Below are 8,118 nucleotides of genomic sequence, written 5' to 3' on the forward strand. Positions count from 1 at the left end.
AACAGCTGATTTAAAATGGTTATAATCAATATGTTTATGATAACGATGTATCAAATGTGACAATGTAAAAGGAGTTCATTGTGATAATCACCTGTATCTGCAGCTCCTCTCGAGTTTGCTGAGCTTCAGTGTGAGTTTTGGCTTACTGTTCATCCATACTGGTGCCTTTAAGCCCATAGCAGGCAGCCGTTTCACTGAAAACGCTCTAACCAGTCCAAACTGGTGTCTCGACCACTTGCTATAGCCTACAATACTGGATAGTGTTACCATTTCAGGCCTCTGTAGACACTTTACATGGCAGACATTTGATTTATCAAAGCAGAAAAAAGCACAGATGGAATTGATAACATTAATGAAGGCTGCATTCCATTTAGGTGAGCTTGTCCCAGGGCTCTGGTGTTCACTCACTGACAAGACTTACTGTCATACTATATAGAATGGAAGCATCGTTAGCGTTACCGGTCACACATGTGCTTTTCCTGCCTTGATGAATTACAATGTCTGTTATGAACTTTTCTTAGCTACTTGTTGGAGGAAGTCAACACAAACATAGGGGAGATGAAGAAGACTCAGTAGGTAGAACAAGGAGCCGGATCACACATTTGTTACTGAGAGGTACAATTGCAAATCAATGAAGCTGTTATGATAATACATTTCTTCCTATGCAAAGCATGCCATCAAGACATCCCATGGGGGTTTCCCAAATGTCATTAAAATTACTGGGCACAATGCAGGATATAAATACAAGAATTCATTTGACAGGTTCGTACTAGTACGTTGAGCTTTGAGTCTGAGGATAATCCAAGTTTTCCAAGCAATGAGCAGATAGATTTGGGTTTGAATGAGTTTAATTTAGGTCTTAGAACATACCAATGTGAGTTCAGAATACTCTTTTCTAGAATTGTCTTTCAAGGATCTCAGCCCCCAGCCTGAAGTGCACCACATTTGTTTACAGATATACACACCCAGCAGAGGTCTAATTATTTTGTGTCCAGTGTCATGCCGTGTCTTCACATGTGGCTGCTTTACTTACCCAGCTGTACAGTTACTATTCTATTCCACGAGTCTATTTTGTAATACAAAATAATGTTGTTTTTTTTCTTGGCAAACTGCAGAATCCCAGAGGGAATAATCTATAAGATCTGTTAGGGGAGCACACATTTCAAGGCCTGAACACTGAATGTTTAAATCAATACAAAGTTCACACAAAGTCCAATCCTGAATCTTTGAGATTGTCCAAAACTTCTCCTCAGACCTCCTTAGAAGCACATGATGGGCTGATTCACAATCATTAGCATTAATCCGTTGGCAAGGTTTACCACCCTGTTAATTACTGGGGCTTCTTAAAAAAAACTAAGCAGGAGGAGACACATCAAGGGCAGAATGGCCGAGCAAAGGCAGAGTTTTGGAGAATTCAAAATTTCTCGCTAAATTAAAAGTGAATAATTTTGTGCAAATTCTGTTTTCGTATAAACAAGTTCTCTCTCCGGCATGCATACATATAACCTCCGACACTGATTAGAATCAGGATTTTATTATAACGTCTCATGTTTACCAACCTGATGTTTCCTTTTGTTGTTGTACTGTACATGAAGCCCGGGGTCTGGGGTATAGAAATACCCCTCTTTGAATGCTGTAGAGAAAACAGCTTGCAGTACACAAAGCAACAACTCTAAGTTACACCCACATGCTGCTGTTGCTTTCATCCTGCCACCTGTGGAGTGGGTGTGACCATCCCATCCACCAAATCTGTCAGATAGACCTGTTTCTGCTCACAGGCCATGTTTTGGGTGATGGAATCTATTTTATGAATAGCTTTTGTTGTGCTGTGAGGATTTTATACTGTGGGCTCCTCTCCTCTTCCCACACAGTGATAAGAACAGTAAATGTAGTTATACAGACAATCATTAACTGGTGGTCATTTAGTACTGACTGTACTTTGCAAGAGACAAGTGAAATGGTATAATGATTCTTTTTTTATTGTGCAAGAAGGAGATTGGTGAAGTTCTGTCCTGGTTTCTGGTGAGTAATTTCTTTCCTTTAATAAAATAGTCAGTTTTTCTAGCATCAGACCAAAAGCTTATCATATTTGAAAGCATAAGTCAGAGACCTTACAAGATGGTTTGCAGAGTTGTGCAAAGATCAGATGGTTGCTATGAAGGAAAGTATAATATGGTGATGAAAAAGTCAACAAAATGGGGACAAATAGATCAAGAAAAACAGTAACAAATAAACTGACACAAATTGGATAATGTAATCAATAATGAGGGTGAATAACCTTCAAAGGTTTTGTGGATTTCAGTTGAATTGTTTGCTGTTTTATTTTGTAGATTTTATCCATGTGTGTCATCTTTTGCTTTACGGTTCCTGTCTTTGTCTTCTTCCCACCTTTTTTCATGTTCAGCTGTGTTTCAAGATATTTACTGTGCATTCACATGCTGTCGGAATCATCGTAAAAATGTTTTTATGACTTGGAAATTCACATGAACTCCCTTCCATGTCAATAACAACAATTTTGGTGCACAAGTTGTCGAGCTTATGTCATATGACGCTGAAACCAATAGATGAAAGTAAACTGAAAGGTATATTTGTGACTTAATTTTTTTCATGGCTTACACGACTCTCTTCCTTTGCTCTTCCTTGACACTCAAATACTGGAAACAACTGTCGATGTGTTGTTTGAACGCTCCTTCCACCTTCCGACATGACACACATGAAGACACCAAAGTCAGAGGAACGATCTCCCAAATAGGACCATTTGACACATGAACACAGCATAAGTCCATGTGTGTCCCTTCACTTGCTTCTCAGTTAATCTGTTTTGGTCCTCGTATCACTTTTGTGTTTGCTCCTCGTATTTTCTGCATTCTTGCCTGTGTTCACCCACTTTAGCCTGGTTTTTCATTTAATTACAGACGAACTGAGGGCATATATTCAATGTTTTTTCGACAATACAAAAATAAGCAAAACAACAAATAAATTCTCTGTTTGTTGTTCTTCCACCATATCTGTTGAATGCCAAATATATGTCCACCCTTCTTTCTGTTACTGTAAACAGTAACATTTTGGTCCATCAATCTAACAAGAACTAGAGGCAGCAGCACAGGTCAGAGGTATGTAGGTGTGTGTGGGTGGTGTCAGTATGCAACAGCATCTCAAACATATCAGCAGCTCTCTTCACTTCCAGCGGTTCAAACCAGGCCACCTCTGCCTGACACCCAAACTCAGATACAAATATTTATAACCTTGTTGTCCTCTCTCACGTCCTCTTGGAGGTGTGCAAAACAAACAACCGTCAATAGTTCCAATCAGTGTCCAGATTTCAGGCTTTGATCAGCCTGATTTTGAACTCTAAAGTCCTGCCATGTCAGTGAAGTGGCTGGTGACTTTTTTGGCATCACTGTTTTATTCTCGGATAAGATACCTCAAACGTCACCTTTCTTAGAACTTTCTTTGTATATGATTATTTTTTTGGCTGTTGCCCTCGACACTGTGCTAAATATTAAAACTAGGCCAGGACCTGCAATTCAAGTCTTAACCTACTTTTGGTAAAACCAGATGGTAGACACACAGTGAGACCTGAGAGCACACCCAGGAGTGTGCGTGACAAGGTGGGATTAGCTCAAGCAGGTATAGGTTGGTAAAGGCTGTTCTAAAACGTGTTTTCCAAGAAATCTTCCCATAGGTGCAACCATAAATGAGCCAGTATGATCATCATAAAACCAGTTTAACATGCCTTACCAACAGAAATGGGGAGAATGCCAACATTGTTTTGAAATAAAGACGTGACGACAGAGAAAAGGAAAGGTGAGGATGAACAAAGATGGAAAGAGCTCAACTGAGGAACGTCATTTCAACACAGTCTTTATTGGTCTTTTTATTTTGACCATTGATGTTAAGTTGTAGAAGGTGGGGCAGGATCTTTGACATTTAAGTCTGAATTTAGGGCTTCCTGAACCTCAAGGCAAATTAACTACAATTGAGATGAACTCATCATTAACTCAGGGTACTCACAATGTGTTCAAGGAAAATTAATTTTTAAAGGAAGTACTGGAACCTTTCCCTGAAAAGGTAGATCACCATGGAGACTGTGGAGTGCTTTACTGCCTGAACCTACCTGTTACACTACACACTACACTGCTGTAAATCATGTCAGTGTGGTGTTCATGGTGCTCTGGCAGTGCCACTGGTAACACTTTATAGTAACCATCATTAATAAATGGTACATTTGTAGTTAATTGAACTTTAGTTAATAGTTATTCCACTGTTAACAAACAATGCTCAACAATTAAATTACCCACACTCTCCCGGTTGTCTACACAAGCCTGTGGATGGCTGGACTGTGGATGTTTTTTCTGCAACCGTCCAAGGATGTGACTTTGTGCACATTCTTAAGCCTATCGTCCCAGGGCCTCTCTCCACTCCCCTAGCCGATAGCAACAGTAGCTAACATTAATTTAGAAATAGTCTAGTACAGCTTCTGGGTAGGTGAAACTCAGTTTCAACCCTACAGGCATGCATCAGGTTCTGAAATGTTATCTTCACGACCAGGACTACGAGGAGACTCAGTAAAAAAAAAAAAGGGACTTTACCTCCATCAGGTCATATAGATCCCTGTAGACCCTGGCCATGGATACTATTCAGATAACAGGGACTGTTTATGGTCTCTTAACACTTTTATTTGTTCAATTTCTGACAGGGTAGCACAAAATCAAACAACCTTCAGAGCAAAGCCAGTTTAGTTTACATTAGCATGTCCGTAACAAAATTAATGACGGTGAAATATCTTCCTTGTCTTTCAGCTCATGGACTGAGAGTGGTGGGCCTCCTTTATCTTCGCTGTGGATTACCATTTGCTGTACCAAGGCCTTCATATTAAATCTGACACTACACTGGCAACCCTCCACGTACTGACTGCATATATCCTGCCAAGTACACCAAATGTAAGAACTGCAGATATATTTCACAACAAAATGCAGCAGTATTTACTGCAGGCTTACATTGACACTTAGACATTTATTTATATAAGACATTTTTGGATTCACCCTTGTCTCAGTCAGAAATGGTCTCATTTTAGAAATGTCTTGCCTTTTTAATAAAAATATAGCCGCGTGTAAAAAAGATAGCCCCTGTTCACACAATAAGTCTATCCTTCCTGCGTGGAGTCATGTGTGACTGGGAGCGGGGATCGATAGGAATCTGTTCTGCCAATTTCCCACCTCAAGGCCTTTTAAAACCTTAGGGAAAATGCTGGTAAGCCATCTGACAAAAGACACTTGTACATGGAGCGAGCGACGGAGCCAATCAAAGCTCTGGTGGTGACATATTTAAATCCATGACTTGTGCTTGTCCCAGACTTTTATAATATGAATTACATTACAAGAGGACCAGAGAAAAATATGCTGCTGAAAATAACAAGAGATTTCTAAACCATATATGTACATCCGGCCTTGCCCCATCATCTTCTTTGATGCATTTTTATAACGGCATATAACCGCATATGACTTGATGGTTGACTGCCACTGTCTCCCAAAATGAGAGACACTATATTGCCAAAAGAATTCACTCACCCGTCCAAATAATTGAAATCAGGTATTCCAATCACTTCCATGGCCACAGGTGTATAAAAGCCAGCACCTAGGCATGCAGACTGTTTCTACAAACATTTGTGAAAGAATAGGTCGCTCTCAGGAGCTCAGGAGCTCCAGCGTGGTACTGTTACAGGATGCCACCTGTGCAACAGTCCAGTCATGAAGTTTTCTAGCTCCTAAATATTCCACAGTCAACTGTCATTGGTATTATCACAAAGTGTAAGTGATTGGGAATGACAGCAACTCAGCCACTAAGTGGTAGGCCACATAAAATGAAGGAGCGGGGTCAGCAGATGCTGAGGCACATAGTGCGCAGAGGTCGCCAACTTTCTGCAGAATCAGTCACTACAGACCTCCAAATTTCATGTTGCCTTCAGATTAACTCAAGAACAGCGTGTAGAGAGCTTCATGGAACGGGTTTCCATGGCCGAGCAGCTGCATCCAAGCCATACATCAGCAAGTGCAATACAAAGCGTCAGATGCAGTGGTGTAAATCACGCCACCACTGGACTCTAGAGCAGTAGAGATGCGTTCTCTGGAGTGACAAATCGCGCTTTTCCATCTGGCAATCTGATGGAAGAGTCTGGGTTTGGCAGTTGCCAGGAGAACGGTACTTGTCTGACTGCATTGTGCCAAGTGTAAAGTTTGGTGGAGGGGGGGGATTATGGTGTGGGGTTGTTTTTCAGGGGCTGGGCTTGGCCCCTTAGTTCCAGTGAAAGGAACTCTGAATGCTTCAGCATACCAAGAGATGTTGGACAATTCCATGCTCCCAACTTTGTGGGAACAGTTTGGGGATGGCCCCTTCATGTTCCAACATGACTGTGCACCAGTGCACAAAGCAAGGTCCATAAAGACATAGTTGAGAGAGTTTGGTGTGGATGAACTTGACTGGCCTGCACAGAGTCCTGACCTCAACCCGATGGGTTAGGGTTAGGGATAGGGTTAACACCTTTGGGATTAATTAAGAGCGGAGACTGAGAGCCAGGCCTTCCCGTCCAACGTCAGTGTGTGACCTCACAAATGCACTTCTAGAAGAATGGTCAAAAATTCCCATAAACACACTCTTAAACTTTGTGGAAAGCCTTCCCAGAAGAGTTGAAGCTGTTATAGCTGCAAAGGGTGGACCGACGGATTAAGAATGGGATGTCACTTAAGTTCATATGCGAGTCAAGGCAGGTGAGCGAATATTTTTGGCAAAATAGTGTATATCGCTGTTTCCAAAACAACATGACCGTCGCAACCTGCGTTCATCATACAGTCACATTGTGGTTAGGTTTAGGAAAACATTGGGGTTTGGATTGTTACTTTGGTTGTGACTGTACCAACGTTACGTATGTAACTGCTGGACATGAACAGTGGTCTCTCTGATTAAAGTCCTCTGCTTGTTTATCCCAACCTCCTCCTTATGTGGACCTTTTCGCCCCTTTACACTACTTTACCTAACCTACTCCTTCCCTGTCGTAATAAGTTCTACAGCTGCTAGAGGTTGCCACCTAATGACAAACGTAATGGATCGTAATAAGCTGCTTCACATCTTCTGATGATTGCTGCCTGACCCGGAACCTAGTTTGAATGAGGCTGAAGAGTCTACAATCAGCTATGGTTCCATGGGGCTGTACCTAGGTAAATGCTAAGAACAGCATGCTGTAAGCATGCATTTAACAGGTCATATTTACCATGTTCACCATTAGCGTGCTAACAAGCAAAAAGTATACCTGATGCTCATGTTTAAAGTTTTGCAGTTATTTGCGGCCAAACTGAAGCACTGGACACACGATTTTGACCTCATGATGATACTGGTTAAAAACTGAAGGGATCACCAGAGTCTCTGAGGAGACATGAATGTCTTTACCAAATTTCAATTGTAATCCATACAATAGTTGCTCTACCATTTCACATATAACTTCCAAAGTCTACTTCAAGATCGTTAGAGGTTGTAAGGATTCATTGTTAAGAACCTGTATCTGTATCTGTATCTGTATCAAGTATCTTGGCAATCCATCCATTGTTGTTGAAACCAAAGCGGTGGGCCAAATGACCAGCATACAGCCACAGTGCTAGCAAGGCATGGCTAAAAATATCTTCAAAGTTACCACATGTGTTTAGTCATCGTCAAAAAGCCCCTGCATGAAAGCCTACGGACGTACCTGAGTAATTAGAGCGATCTCTGTCAACTTGTAAGTGCCTGTCTGCTTCATTTTGTTGTTGTCAGATATATTTCTTTTGGCTGTACATTATCCAACTTATGTTAAACTACCATAAGCATCTAATTAGTTAACATGTGGGAGAGAGGAAGAGACAGACAATGAGAGAGAGGAGAAAGGTGGAGAAGAGTTCGTGTGAACCAGTCCTGCCACTTCAGGGGCGTAGCGCTGGTGCTGCTTTAGTGAGAACCGTCGGCACTGCCTGTCTCTCAACCCCCTCCACCCGTCTTTTGCCATAGCCACTGCTGCTTCCCCCACCTCTCTTCCTCTTTTCTGCTCTCTTTCTCTCTCCGTTGCTCCATCCCCTCCCTTTCTTCCAGCCG

The 8,118-nt window shown here is 41.6% G+C and overlaps 1 long non-coding RNA gene across 1 annotated transcript in view; it reads left to right on the forward strand.

Annotated features, from left to right (window-relative positions):
- LOC115593229 (uncharacterized) overlaps positions 1-5,040 on the forward strand; it is a 42,885-nt gene extending 37,845 nt beyond the window's left edge. Inside the window, exon 3 of the long non-coding RNA XR_003986268.1 lies at positions 4,803-5,040. This is a non-coding gene — a long non-coding RNA (uncharacterized LOC115593229). The remainder of the gene's footprint in view (positions 1-4,802) is intronic.
- The last annotated feature ends 3,078 nt before the right edge of the window (positions 5,041-8,118 follow it).

The sequence above is a fragment of the Sparus aurata genome, chromosome 12 (genome assembly GCF_900880675.1).
Source record: "Sparus aurata chromosome 12, fSpaAur1.1, whole genome shotgun sequence".
NCBI lineage: Eukaryota > Metazoa > Chordata > Actinopteri > Spariformes > Sparidae > Sparus > Sparus aurata.